This window comes from Aegilops tauschii, chromosome 6 (genome assembly GCF_002575655.3).
Source record: "Aegilops tauschii subsp. strangulata cultivar AL8/78 chromosome 6, Aet v6.0, whole genome shotgun sequence".
Lineage (NCBI taxonomy): Eukaryota > Viridiplantae > Streptophyta > Magnoliopsida > Poales > Poaceae > Aegilops > Aegilops tauschii.
Genome location: NC_053040.3, coordinates 350,965,946 through 350,981,232, shown reverse-complemented (window position 1 = coordinate 350,981,232; position 15,287 = coordinate 350,965,946). Strand labels below are relative to the sequence as shown.

Here is a 15,287-nt window from a genome sequence, read left to right as displayed (position 1 = left end):
GTAAAAAGATAGTAGATTAAGGCAAGTAGATTCAAAGAAAATGTTTTGATCGAACTAAATATAAAGCTTCTCCCATTAGGTGGATTGATGATATTTACTTCAATCAGAATTATCCGAGAGGATTCATCCAAAATTCCAAATACTACAAGAACTTGTGATAGGGTGATTAATCACATAAAGCCTATATGCACATGGAAAGAAGTATGCTTCAGACTGCAATATAGCAAATTCAATCTCCATACTCTCATAGAACTAATGATTACATGTACAACTTTCCAGAATAGAGTTTAGGCATGTACGATAACCAATCAAGGTTCTTTCTGAAAGACACCAATCAAGGTTCTGGAGGTGTTGGACATCTGATCGAAGCCTGAATACTTTGTTCTCTACGACCTGTTGAACAACGTCAGATGGAAGAGTTTGCCTACAGAAGTCACACTTTCACGAAGTGTGTACAAATCTAAAATACATATAAGATGTGTGAGTACAGTAGCGACATTTATCTAACTGACCTTTAATTTGCCTTTGATCAGTCCAAACCAATGGTATGGCATGGTACTAGTAGTGCACTACTAAACAACCTATAATCAATAGAGCCAGAGATTTTTTTTCCTATAAAACCAATAAAAAGTGCAGGTTTTAAGGAGAAAAAGACTTCTCTCCCAGATAGAAAAAGAGCGGAGCTCAGTTTCCTCCTCTCCTTTCTGTGATAATTTTAATTAGACCTATATGACCTTAATAGCCCTTGCACACTCATCATTACCATTATGAGAAGTTCAATCCTTATTGTCAGTGTATGTTCTTTAACACAATAGCTGGGGTTAAACTAGGTGACTGTTTTTACTGAATCAAGAATAGTATTCTGAACGTACTTTATTTTACTCTCACAATCTAGGAATTTTTTTTAACAATTGATCAAATACATTGTCAAGGAGGACCTAAAAATAATATGAATGAACTTGCTCAGTAAAATGGCAAGGATTGCATCTTACTGGGTATGCTTTTCTTCTTCCAGAATACATCTGCACACTTGCAGGGTGCAAAACTTCACTTGTCTGAATGGAAAACACCTCCAGCAGATTATTGCACTTGAAATGAAAATAGCGAGAAGAGGTTTATTCATTGCTTCTATGGTACGACTAGCAGCTCCTGAAACACATAATCATGCATCTTCATTCTAAAGCACATAATCATGCATCTTCATTCTGAAACACGTAATCATCCAAGGAGTAGCTGTTAGTCACACAAATGCTAGTGTAACCTCAAGTTCATTCAATGTCGTTCTGAATAAAGAGAATAGGAGCATGCCCAGCTATATCGTTCTGTCCGGTGTCTATCAACAGATCAAAAGTAGCAATAAATAGGTACTTAACCATTCATTACTCGACTGAAGCACAATGTAAAAAAAATGATAACCAAACCTGAAAAACTTTAGTGTACTGCAGGTGTATGTAGTGCTTTCATAGAGTTGACAAAGAGCTACGAATGTACCATGAATTGGAAATAGAAAACGTGATCCTGCATCCTAATTTTTTTTGTAGTTGCTACCATATCTCACTAGTGTTCTGGATGCACCTAGAGAAAAGTTCTGAAGCTTTCCATAGATACCCTCAACAACTTCCGGTCAAAGTGAAAATCCATAATTTTATGACGACGATTAAAGTTTAAGAAAAGTCACATTTGTGTCCTTTAGCAATATGAGGTAACCGAAAGGTTCAAATTTTGATCAATTCAAGGTATGATCAGCCCCAGTGGCAGTGCTTCGACTAACTGAACTATCAGCAAGGCAATGATATTGTGCATTGAGATCATGGTTACTCGGGCTTAAATGATTTGTGCTTCTTATTGGGGTGCCACCCTTCCCGGTTTCTGACCATGCCTTCTTGTGCAGCAGAGCAGATTCACAATGATTGGATGGTCAACCTAATACAGTAGCAGCACCCCGATTCGATTCTAAGTTTAAATGGCCGGACATGGTACTTTTCAGTAGCAGGGAACAGTCGAATTCATTCAAAATAGTGGAGCTCCAAGGAAAAAAGATGAGTTTATTCATAATAAAGAAGAAACATGGCTATTTATTAGAACATGCAACATATGGGGACTCTAAACGGAGGATTCATCAGACACAAAATGCTGAATGTAAACTATTTATTGAAAATAGGAGCTTAGTAGGAGGACTGGGAGCATCTGTAGGCTAGATCTAAAGAGAAGCTCTTGATTTGTCCTCAACATCAAATCCGGTGAAGGCCCATACTAAAATTTGTGCAGCCAAATTGAAACGAGTAAAACTTCATGTACGGATGCAACAACCTGCACCGAATCTGAGAAAGGCCAAGACCTAGCACCATAGCAGCCGCCGCATCTGGCAAGTCAATACGCCTAAGTTCCATAGGGAAAGTAGAATTCTAGATTGGGAGAGACGGGAGGAGAAATACAGGGGCATAAATCTTGGCAATGCATCAGAGTGTCGAGAGCTCACCGTGACGCCGTCGTAGACCGCTATTGCCGGCGCAGAGCGGTGCAGCCCCGCAGCACTGCCTTGAGGAACCCAGAGAGTTCACCACACCGCCGAGGCCACCACTGCCACCGAGCACCACGGGATGAAACTTCAACGCCATCACCAACCATGGCACCGCCCAAGACCTAGGCAGCTACCCCACCCATGGCGCCGCCGTGCGCCGCCGATACTCCCGATACGGTTCGCAACTCTTCTTCTAAAAAAATAGTTTGCAGCAGTTTAGAAAAGGATGGGGAGGTGGGGTTGTGTTCGAGTCAACGCTTGAAACGTAAAATTACTTCAACCTCAATATAATTTTCCAGCGAGGGATAGCGGGCTAGCTTTTCCCCAATCGCAAAACGGTGCCTTGGCTGGAGGCATGGTCTGGCTCGGTCGGTCGACCGGGGTGAAGAATTATTTATTCTTCACCATGGGTTATTAATAGATTTTCTATATATATATATATATATATATATATATATAGCCAATGAAGAAAAATGACGGAAACAGTGAAGACAATGCAAAGTTGAAGAAAATGAACAACTGAGGAATTTCAAAACTGAGGAAAAACACAAATTGAAGATTTTCAACTTTTGGTGGTGACGTGACCCACCATATAAGAATGATGATTTCAGACACCGCGTACAATTGTCGTAGGGTTCTGAGAATCAAATTCTTCATTAATTTGTTCACACTTAGAGTGTTAGTCTTCATTGATTGAAGAAAAATGTTTCTTCATGTGTTGCACATCTAAGTCATCAATTTTGCATAAGTGTTAGGATGAGTGTCCTTTTCAAAGAACAGTAGAAGATTCTAAGATATTTAGCTCACACCGCAACTTGCTAAATCTCTTCTCATCCAAGGGCTTGTGAAGATATCGGCTAGCTATTCTTCAGTCTTCACATGCTCAATAGAAATGTCGCCCTTCAACACATGATCACGAAGAAAATGATGACGAATCTGAATGTGCTTTGTCTTCGAGTGCTGAACTGGGTTGTGAGCAATCTTGATGGCACTCTCATTGTCACAGAAGAGAGGCACATTCTTCACATTGACGCCGTAGTCCTTGAGAGTTTGCTTCATCCACAGCAATTGAGCACAGCAAGAACCAGCAACAATGTACTCAGCTTCAGCAGTAGACAGTGATACGTAGTTCTGTTTCTTCGAGGGCCAACAGACCAAAGATCTTCCGAGGAAATGACATGTACCAGATGTTGACTTGCGGTCCACACGAGCACCAGCATAGTCAGAGTCAGAATATCCAACGGGATCACAAGCCGAGCCCTTGGGGGTACCATAATCCAAGTGTTGGTGTGTGAGCTAGATATCGAAGAATATGCTTCACAGTCTTATGGTGTGATTCCTTCGGTGTAGCTTGAAATCGAGCACACATGCAAACACTAAGCATTATATCTGGCCTAGATGCCCATAAGTACAATAGAGAGCCAATCATGGAGCGGTATAACTTATGATCAAAGTCAATACCATTTTCATCAGTGCACAGATGGCCATTTGTGGGCATAGGGATTTTGACGCCTTTGCAATCTTGCATGCTGAATTTCCTCAGTACATCCTTGAGGTATTTCTCCTGAGATATGAATATGCCATTGCGCTGTTGACAAATTTGAAGACCTAAGAAGAATTTCAACTCTCCCATCATAGACATTTGATATTCTTCATTCATCATATAGGCAAATTCATCACTATAGCGTTGGTCAGTACAGCCAAAGATAATTTCATCAACATATATTTGGCACACAAACAGTTCACCATCATAAGATTTAGTGAAAAGAGTAGGGTCGAGTGAACCGGGTTTGAAGCCTTTCTTCATGAGGAATTCCTTCAAAGTATCATACCACGCCCGTGAAGCTTACCATTGAGGAATGCACTTTTCACATCCATTTGATATAAAGTGATATCATAATGGTTAGCATAAGCAAGTAATATGCGAATAGCCTCAAGTCTAGCAACAGGTGCAGAAGTTTCATCGATATCAATTCCTTCAACCTGTGTGTAGCCTTGAGCTACAAGCCGTGCCTTATTCCTCACCACAAGGCCATTTTCATCTGGCTTGTTGCGGTAGATCCACTTTGTGCCAATGATATTGTGCTTGCGAGGATCTGGACGTTTAGCCAGTTCCCAGAAGTTGTTGAGCTCGAATTGATGTAATTCGTCTTGCATGGCCTGAATCCACTCAGGCTCCAGAAATGCTTCATCTACCTTAGTGGGCTCTGTGATAGAGACAAAAGCATAGTGCCCACAAAAGTTAGATAAATGTGAAGCTTTTGAGCGTGTGAGAGAACCTGGTGCTTCAATGTCATCGATGATCTTTTCAACTTGCACTTCTTTTGCAACGCGAGGATGAGCTGGTTGTCGTTGAGGAATTTGATCAGCATTTTCTTCAGCACAATTTTCTTCAGTATTTTATTCAGGTGCATTAGCTCGACGTTCTTCATGTTCTGGAATGAATTCTTCAGCAGATTCTTCAGTAGGAATGACATCCTCAGTAGCCTTGAACTTGATAGTTTCCTCAGGTGCTGGTTCATCTATCGCAGAAGGTAGGTGCTCTCTTGCGAGCCATTAGTTTCATCGAACCGCACATCTACAGTTTCAACAACCTTGTGAAGAACGTTGTTGAAGACTCTGTAGGTGTGCGAATCCTTTCCGTAACCAAGCATGAAACCTTCATGTGCTTTCGGTGCAAATTTAGCATTGTGATGAGGATCTCTAATCCAACATTAGCACCGAAGACTTTGAAATAACTCACATTGGGTTTCTTGTCAGTGAGGAGTTCATAGGCAGTCTTCTTGAAGAATTTGTGAAGATATACCCTGTTGCTGATGTGGCACGCAGTATAAATTGCCTCAATCCAGAAGTGACGAGGAGTCTTGTACTCATCAAGCATAGTGCAAGCCATCTCAACAAGAGTTCTGTTCTTGCGCTCCACGACGCCATTCTGCTGAGGAGTCTAAGGAGCAGATAACTCATGAGTAATACCAAGTTCATCAAGATAGTCATCAAGACCAGAATTCTTGAACTCAGTTCCATTGTCACTCCTGATGTGCTTGATCTTCACACCAAAGTTGGTTGAAGCCCTCGAGGAAAATCGTTTGAAGACTTCCTGCACTTCATGTTTGTAAGTAACAATGTGTACCCATGTGTATCAAGAGTAATCATCAACAATAACAAACCATAGAGAGATGCGTCATTTGTGACTGCTGAGTAATGATTAGGACCGAAGAGATCCATGTGAAGCAATTCAAATGGGCGAGTGGTTGTCATGATAGTCTTCGCTGGATGCTTAGCCTTTGTCATCTTCCGAGCTTCACAGGCTCCACATAAGTGATCCTTGAGGAATTTGACATTCTCAATGCCAATGACATGCTTCTTCTTCGCAAGCGTGTGCAAATTCCTCATGCCTGCATGACCAAGTCGTCGATGCCATAGCCAGCCTTCTGAAGCTTTTGCAAGTAGGCACACGGCTGGTTGCGGTCCTATAGAGAAATCAACAATATACAAGTCTCCTCTCCTAAAGCCTTCGAAGACTTTGGAATTGTCAGCTTCCATAACCACAACACAACGATACTTATCAAAGACAACAACCATATACAGATAGCAAAGCATTGAGACAGACATGAGGTTGTATCCTAAGGACTCGACAAGCATGACTTTGTCCATGTGTCGATCCTTTGTGATCGCAACCTTACCTAGACCCAATACCTGACTTTTGCCTTTGTCAGCGAAGATGATATGCTTCAGATGAGATGGAGATAAGGGAGCATCCATCAATAGATTCTTGTCACCAGTCATGTGATTTGTACATCCACTATCGAGGACCCACTCAGTGGCTTTGGGTTGATCATCCTGTAGATGAATTAGTGCAGCTTACGAACTCATATACTTCATCAGTGAAGAATATGACATCAATTCATCAGATCAATTTCATCAAGTAACAGAACAGATAAAGCAGTATGAGGACGTGAGAAATGAAAGTTCATTTCTTCATGATTAGCCTGCGTCCATTCAGGCATTTTTCAGGTCTCCAGCAAATTCTTCAGACGTTCACGCACGTCCGGAGACCTGACCCTGCAGAAGAGATTAGTTCTTTTTCTTCACCACTCACGTCTGAAGGGGTGGCAAAGAGTTCATCACTCTACAAGCTCCATACGAGAAAGGTGGCATAGAAGCCAATCCATTCCGTTTCACATAAGAGGAGTTAGGGTAAGCATATGAATAAGCAGAGAAATTCTTCGAGGACTTATGAACATAATGATTAGAAGAATAATGCTCATATTCATAGCCCTTAGCTCTTCCCTGCGAGAAAGAGTTGTTAGCACGATGATGTTCATATGAGGACTTTGATCCTTTTGAGGAATTTGATCCACGTGAGGAATTTGGTCCGTATGAGGACTTGGATCCATATGAAGAATTTGGTCCATATGAAGAATTTGATCTTGGGTTCCTATTCTTCACAAGTGGTGTCATGAGGACATTCACCTGAAGACTTTCAAGGCACCTTTTGGGAACCCAGATTTTCTTCATAGGGGAACCGTTCCTGTAGTTAGTGCCAACATATCTAGCAAATACTTCACCATTCTGATTTTTGAACAGTTTATAGTTGGAGTCAAATGACTCATCAGAAGAATGAGGAGATTCACATGTAAAGCCAAATAGATTAGATGGATCAACTGGAGGTCCCTTTGCAGCAACCCATGAGGTTTTGGGGTACTGCTCAGGCTTCCAATATGTACCATCAGCATTGAGTTTCCTCTCAAAGGCAATACCCTCTTTTCTAGGGTTCCTGTTGAGGATCTTCTTTTTAAGCACATCACAAAGAGTCTGATGCCCTTTGAGGCTTTTGTACATGCATGTCATGTACAATTCCTTTAGCCCTGCATCGTTAGTGATACTAGAAATGTCCTCAGATGAGGAATTAGTGATAGCAGAGGCAGGTGAGGAATTTGTAACATTAGAAGCATTTGAACATTCAGGTGAAGAATTAGTAGATTCATGTTCAATGCATTTCAAACATGGAGGAACAAATTCTTCCTGAGCAGCGTTGATTTGTTGAGCAAGTAATGAATCGCGCTCCTTCTGAAGATCTTCATAACTCACTCTTAGCTTCTCAAGGTCTTGCTTTCTTTGAAGAAATTCATAAGAAAGCTTCTCATGATCAGACAAGAGAGTGTTATGATGACCTTGAAGATTGTCAAACCTAGTCTGAAGTCTCTGAAGATTTTCAGTCATGGTTTTAGTGCGATCCATTTCTTCACCCAATATATCATCACTTTTGTCTAGCATGTTTTGAACCTTTTCAAAAGCCCTTTGTTGTTTCACAGCAATCTTAGCAAGTTTAGAGTAGATGGGCTTGAGGTTTTCATCAGATTCATTCTCACTAGATTCAGAGGAGGTATATTTGAGTACCTTGGCACCCTTTGCCATGAAGCAATAGGTGGGAGCGTAGTCATCATTGCCTTCATCAGCCTCGTTGGTGAAGCCATTTTCTTCAGAGTTGAAGATAGACTTGTTGACGAATGCAGTAGCGAGAGCTAGACTCGCTACACCAGACTCGGACTCCTCAGATGCCTCCTCTTCCTCATGTTCCTCAGATTCAGCTTCAGAGTCCATTTCCTTGCCAATGAATGCCCGAGCCTTCTTGGAGCTACTCTTCTTGTGAGATGAAGACTTTGAGGATTTTGATGATGAAGATTTTGAGGATTTCTTCATTTTCTTCGCATCATCAGAACTGTAATCCTTGTATTTCTTCTTCTTTGATTCCTTTTCCCACTGAGGACAATCTTGAATGTAGTGTCCAGGTTTCTTGCATTCGTGACAAAGCCTCTTCTTGTAGTCACTGGATGAGGAATCATTGCTCCTTGAGGATCTTCCAAAGCAACCACGTCTTGAGAACTTCTGAAATTTCTTCATGAGCAGTGCTAGTTCCTGGCTCAGTTCTTCAGGATCATCAAGGCTGCTGCCAGAGTCTTCATCTTCAGACTTAGAAACTGCCATGGCCTTCAGTGCACGTGATCTGCCATAGCTCGAACCATAGAGGTCTCTCTTTTCAGCAAGGTGAAACTCATGAGTATTTAGCGTCTTGAGGATATCAGCGGGATCAAGTGACTTGTAATCAGCACGTTCTTGTATCATCAATGCCAGAGTATCAAATGAGGAATCAAGCGATCTCAACAATTTCTTCACCACCTCATGGTCGGTGATGTGAGTGGCACCAAGCGCTTGAAGCTCATTTGAGATGTCAGTGAGGCAATCGAACGTTTGTTGAACATTTTCGTTGTCGAGTCTTTTGAAGCGGTTGAAGAGATTGCGAAGAACATCAACTCGAGAGTCACGCTGAGTTGAGACTCCTTCATTGACTTTGGACAGCCTATCCCAGATAAGCTTAGCAGTTTCCAAAGCACTCACTCTTCCATACTGTCCTTTGCTCAGATGGCCACATATGATATTCTTCGCTTGAGAGTCGAGTTGCTTGAATCCCTTCACATCAGCAGCATTCAGAGAAGGTGTGACTAAGGGAACACCATTTTCCACAACATACCAGAGATCATTATCAATTGCCTCAAGATGCATTCGCATCTTATTCTTCCAGTAGGGGTAGTCCGTCCCATCGAAGGTAGGACACCCAGCAGAGACCTTGATCATACCTGCGGTCGACATAACTAAAACTCCATGCGGTTAAACCAAAATCACACAGAACAAGGGAGTACCTCGCTCTAATACCAATTGAAAGTGCGTTATATCGACTAGAGGGGGGTGAATAGGCCATTTTTATGAATTCTTCACTAAGGAATTTGCGGGTGAGGAAATTCCTTAGCGAAGAACTACTTGCAGCGGAATAAGTACTCAAAAGTAAGCATAACAAAATACAAGCATGGTCATCATGATGAAATGAAGACAAGCACAGAGTACAGAAAGCGTAATCACAGGATAACACAGGATGAAGACAAACAGAATGAAAGAAATTGAACTGAGGAAATTGAGAAAGTCTTCAGTCAAAAGTCTTCAAACACAGATATGACAAGCACACAACACTGTAATGAGGAAATGAAAGAGTTGAGGAAATAGAACCAGTAGGCTTGGTGAAGATAATGATTTGGTAGACCAGTTCCAACCGCTGTCTCAGTTGTACATCTGGTTGGAGCGGCTAGGTATTTAAACGTGAGGACACACAGTCCCGGACACACAGTCCTCACCATATTCTCCTTGAGCTAAGGTCACACAGACCTCGCCCAATCACTCGTGGTAAGTCTTCAGGTGACTTCTGAACCTTCACAAACTCGGTCACTCGGCGATCCACAATTCCTCTTGGATGCTCTAGACCATGACGCCTAACCGTCTGGAAGAAGCACAGTCTTCAAAGGTAACAAGCGTCAGATCCACGCAGGATCAATCTCTTCAGTGATGCTCAATCACTTTGGGTTTGTAGGTGTTTGGGTTTGGGTTTTCCTCACTCGATGATTTTCGCTCAAAGTCCTCGGAGGATGGGATGCTCTCAAATGACAAGTGTTAGTTTCTCTCAGAGCAGCCAACCAGCTAGTGGTTGTAGGGGGCGGCTATTTATAGCCTAGGGAGCAGCCCGACATGATAAGACATAAATGCCCTTCAATGATATGACCGTTAGGTGGGTAGATATTTTGGGACAGCTGGCGCGTAGCACAGCAATGGTCGGAAATTTGAGTATCAAATTCCTCAGGGCTATCATGTTCCTCACTGTGTAGGCAATCCGCACTGGCGAATTCCTAACTCCTCAGTCAGAACAAATTCCTCAGAGACCAGAAGAACTTCGTCTCTGTCACTGAAGAATATGACTGAACTGTATGAGATTTCCAATGGCTTCACTCGAAGGGATTAGTAGGTGTAAGATTTTGAGTTGAGCATCACATGGAAATTTTTTCCTTAGTATTTCCTCGACCCCCTTTAACAGTACGGTGTTTCCTATGACTCAAGAAAGAGAAAATGAAACTACGAAAACAAAAGTCTTCACGCTTCATGTTCCTCGAATGAATACCAAGTCTTCAAGGTTACACCAATTTCTTCACTTTCAAAGTCTTCAGAAAGTCTTCAGAAATCCAAAGTCTTCAGTCGAAGAACTTCATTTTTAGGGGTCGACTTTCTCTGTAAATATCAAACTCCTCATAGACTTATAGACCTGTGTACACTCATAAACACATTAGTCCCTTAACCTATAAGTCTTCAATACACCAAAATCACTAAGGGGCACTAGATGCACTTACAAAGGAGGAGCTGGGGCGGGTCCGCATGTGGGAGAGATAGAAAGAGGAGAGTGGTGCACAAGGAGACAAAGTGTGCTTGTTTTGGAGTGGGGGTGCTGTGTGAGGTGAGTGTGCGAGAACCACATAACTAGGGAGATAGACGTTTGGGGGCGACGTTTTGTGTGTATGGGAAAGATACACTCTACATAGTGCGTGTGCTTGGGAAAGAGAGATGCCGGGAGACCTAGCTAGAGAGCGGGGGAAGAGATTTGTGCATGCCCAAGAGATAAAGTGATAGAGACCTATATTGGGGTCCGGACTTTAGAAGAGAGAGGGGTGTTAATGTGCTCGTGTGTTAGTGTTTGGGGGAGAGAACGACTTCTCTCTGTGTGTGGGGGGCGGGGGGGGGGGCGACGAGGGGGGATGCTTCAGATAAAGAGTGAGGTGTCTATATTTGAGGGACTTTAGCGTAATTGAGATAAACATGGTCAATAGTGTCTGCACTCAAGGTTGATCAATTTGTTTCACAGTTTGGACTATGAGATAACGATACTTTTGAACATGCGTGATATACTTTGATGTACCAGAATTACAAACCTAAGATTGGAATTTTGGAATTCGACTCCATCATTAGCTTTTGTAACTCATTTAAACGGAGGTACATTTTTAAGCTGGGATTTCGTGATTTCAAATTCATATATCAAACCTAGAGATATACACATACGGGCATGTTCAAACTTTATAATCATCCACTTTATTCGTACACATACACATTTTTGCTTTTGTCATCATATTTAGGATAAACACATTCGGAATTTCATTTGAATTGGACCATATGATGGTATTTGCTTGTAGTAGCTCAATGATCCATATTTGAATTGAATGGACAATCTAAGTTTCGAGTTGGAGACATTGATTTTCAAAATTTGCACTTTTTTTGCGTGCAAAACAAACAAATTCTCGGCCATGATATCATAGTCGGCCGTACAAGAGCAGAATATAATTTCAAGCGCCAAAAGCTTTCAAACTTCCCGCTCACATCAAAATATCTCGCGCCCGAAAGTTTAGCCTTGCGATATTCCTGTTTTACCCCTGCCACATGAACGGAAAAGGGATGCTTTGGTAACTCCATTGTTTTCCCCTCTTTGCCCCAACATTCTTCCCCAGAGCCCCTCCCCTTCCCCTCCCCGACCCCCCAACCACGACAAGCCGCCGAATCTAGTCCTCCACCGCAGCGGTGGACCTCACACCCCGACGGATCTACTTTCCACACCTTGGAACCCCCAACTGCCAACTCACCACTTCACCGAAGCCGCTTTAGCGACTGGCTTGTACACCACTCCAGATCTCCTTGACCGCCATCATGGTCCACCGCACCGGATCTGCTTAACCGGGGCCCTCGTCCACCACAGTGTAGGCCCTTCACTAACTCACTCGTCCGTCCCTTCGCTGGCCCTTCATACAAGCCCTCGTCCGCCGCAACAGACCCGCCTCACCAAGAGCACTGTACAACGCGCCCGCCGAAGCCTTCGTCCACGACACCGGACCCGCTCCACGGACGCCATATTCAACTACACCGGCCCTGCTTTACCGGTGCCGCAGCCTCATCAGGTTATTTCGATCTGTACTCCTTTGGTTTTTCTCTTTATCGTTGTCACATCCCTAGCTTCTGGTAATGCACTAGACTAGCCTCATGTGTGCATCATGTTTAATCTTGAAAGAAAGTTGAAATGGGGATGACAGAACCCCCAGCACCCCCCCTGAAACCAACTAGGGTTTACTAAAATTGGTTTCAATGAACCCAAAATGCCCTTCACAAAATGTTCATCATTTCTGGATTGGGCTAAAACCCCTGGCAAAAATGGTGCACACTTTTCTAGGACATTCTGGATTTTTGAATTAAATCATAAGTATTTGAATTTGGACATTTAAATTCTATAAAAAAAAATTAACTGTCCAAATAATCGTGAAAGCATTTGAGGGCTATTGGAGATATTTTCAAAAGTGCCCACAATTATTTTCAGGATTTTACAAAATGAATTGGTATTTTACTAATTCAAAACAGAACAAAATAAATAGAAAAACAGAACAAATTTAATAACAGAGAGAGAGAGTTAGTACCTGGGCCACTTACCTGTGCGGCCCAGGAGCCGGCCCAGCCCAGCTGCCTGGTGCCAGTCATCGCCTACCTCTGCCAGTAGGCAGACGAGGGACACCGCGACGCCGCTGCACGCGCCACGGCATCACCTGCTTGCCGGCCGCGCCTCTGGAGGATCTGGACGACGCCCACGTCGCCCGCTCGACCGCCCCGACACCTCATTCCCCCTGCTTCTCTCTCTCGCCTTCTCCTCGCCATGGCCGAAGCAGCCGTCGCCGTCCCGCCAACGTAGTCGCACCCACCGTGCTCCCCTCGCCTCCCCGACGTGTCCACGAGCATCGCCACGCTGCCCACGTTCCCTCCGTCGACTCACACCTCGCCGTAAGCCCTGCTCCATCATCACGGCGTCGTCTTCAACCTCTCATTCGCCGAGATCGCCGGCGACCTTCCGTCGTCACCAGCTCCTTCCCGAGCTCGACGAGGCCACCGCTGCACTCACGGTGAGCCTTTCCATCTAACCCCGCTCTCCGTTTCCTCCCCGGTACGCCGTAGACGCCACTCCGCGGACGTCCGAACGCGCCACCACCGAGCTCGTCGCCGGCGCCACTCCGGCCACGCCACCCCCATGGTTGGTTGCGGACGAGCGTTCGCATCCCGTAGCTGTGCTCCGCGCGCCAAATGGCGCCCCGTAGGGCAAACCCGTGGCTCGCTGCCGCGTCTGGCCTCGTCGGTGGCTAAACGCCGGCGAGTTGACCCCGTTTGACCCAGGCTGACCCCCTCCCCTGAGTCAATGACAAGTGGGGCCCGCCTGCTAATTAACCTGAGTTAACTTTTAATTAATTCTAAATTAGTTAGTTAACTAACAGTGACACTGACGTGTGGACCCCACACGTCAGGTTTGACCTGGACGACCCCGCTGACCAGCTGACGTCACAGTGATGCAGTGCTGACGCAATAAGTCATTTCTGGATTTATTCTTATATAGGAAATTCCAGAAAATGCACAAAACTTCTAAAAATCATAGAAAATAATCTATAACTCAGATGGAAAACATTTATATATGAAAAATGATCAGAAAAATCCAAGGAATCTGAATATGGCATTTTCATGCATGTTTGAACAACTTAACCTCACTGTTTAGTCCAAAATATGATAATGCACTATTTGAATTCATAGTTTAAATTTGAATTTGAACCTTGAGTTCAAATCAACCCAAACCTTTCTGTTACTAGTTGCATTAGCTCAAATCACAACATATTGTCATGTCATGATCATGCATCATATTGTGCATTGCATTGATTGTGCTCTTCCTTGTTTGCCGGTAATTGTCCCCTCTCGGTAGACGCTGCTCCGACGCTGTGATCGTTGACACTAATGAAGACTCAATGTTATCTTCAGAAGTGCCAGGCAAGCAAAAACCCCTTGTTCATTCCGATACAATCCCACTCTCTCGCTCCTGCTCTCTTTTACTGCATTAGGACAACAATGATTCATCTGTTACTTGCTACGGTAGCTGAACCCCTTTATCCTCTGCATGACCTGTCATTGCCACAGTAAATAGATGAAACCCACTAGCATGAGTAGGAGTTGTTTGAGCCCTGATGTGCCTACTCATTCATGCTTGTTTTCATGCCTGCTATTGCTTAGAGTTGTGTCAGGTCTGATTCATCGGGAATGAATTGGAAAGTGGTGAACATGTCCTACTGTGTGAGAGCTAAGGGTGTGAACACGATTTGGTAAAGGTAGCGGTGAGAGGCCATGTAGGAGTACATGGTGGGTTGTCTCATTGAAACCGTCCTCAGGAACTGAGTTCTGTGTTTGTGATCCATGAACAATTACTACCACACATTGGGTTCCGGTAACTCGACCCCTCTCGACTTATTAATCAACTTGATCTCTATCCAGGAGTTGCAACTAGTTTCTGGTGTTTGTAGGTAGTGTTAGTAGTCTACCAAGTGGCACCCGGTACAGGTGGGCTTGGGACAGACTAGGCACACGTGGCCTGGTGTACCGAGTGGCACCCGGATGGTGGGCTCGGGAACCCTGCACACATCGTTTGGGGCCGTGAGCGACACCCCGGCCGGATCTCCTTGCGGATGGAACCCGAATAGGCGATAAACCTGGACGAGAGACTTGTGTGGTTAGTCAGGTCGTGGCCGACTCCCTCGCCAGGCTTCCGCTTGAAGGTTGTCGAGGTACACGACGTGTACATGGTGGTAAGTGGCGAGAGCGTGTGTGACGAAGTACACCCCTGCAGGGTTAATATGATCTATTCGAATAGCCGTGTCCGCGGTAAAGGACTTCTGGGTTGCCTATAACAGTTCATAGACAAGTGAAAGTGGATACTCTAAAATGCGCAAGATAAGCGTGAGTGCTATGGATGGCGTTCTCGTAGGGAGACGGGAGCGGATCCATAGTGGTGTATTGATATGGTGAATATGTGGACTCGTGTGCGCCACCT

The 15,287-nt window shown here is 44.0% G+C and overlaps 1 long non-coding RNA gene across 1 annotated transcript; it reads right to left on the bottom strand.

Moving 5' to 3' along the window:
• Positions 1-816: 816 nt before the first annotated feature.
• LOC120965866 (uncharacterized) lies at positions 817-2,733 on the bottom strand. The gene is made up of 2 exons (XR_005758861.2): positions 2,480-2,733; positions 817-1,205 (listed from the first exon to the last, which is right to left on the bottom strand). It is a non-coding gene; the product is annotated as an uncharacterized lncRNA (long non-coding RNA).
• Positions 2,734-15,287: the final 12,554 nt, after the last annotated feature.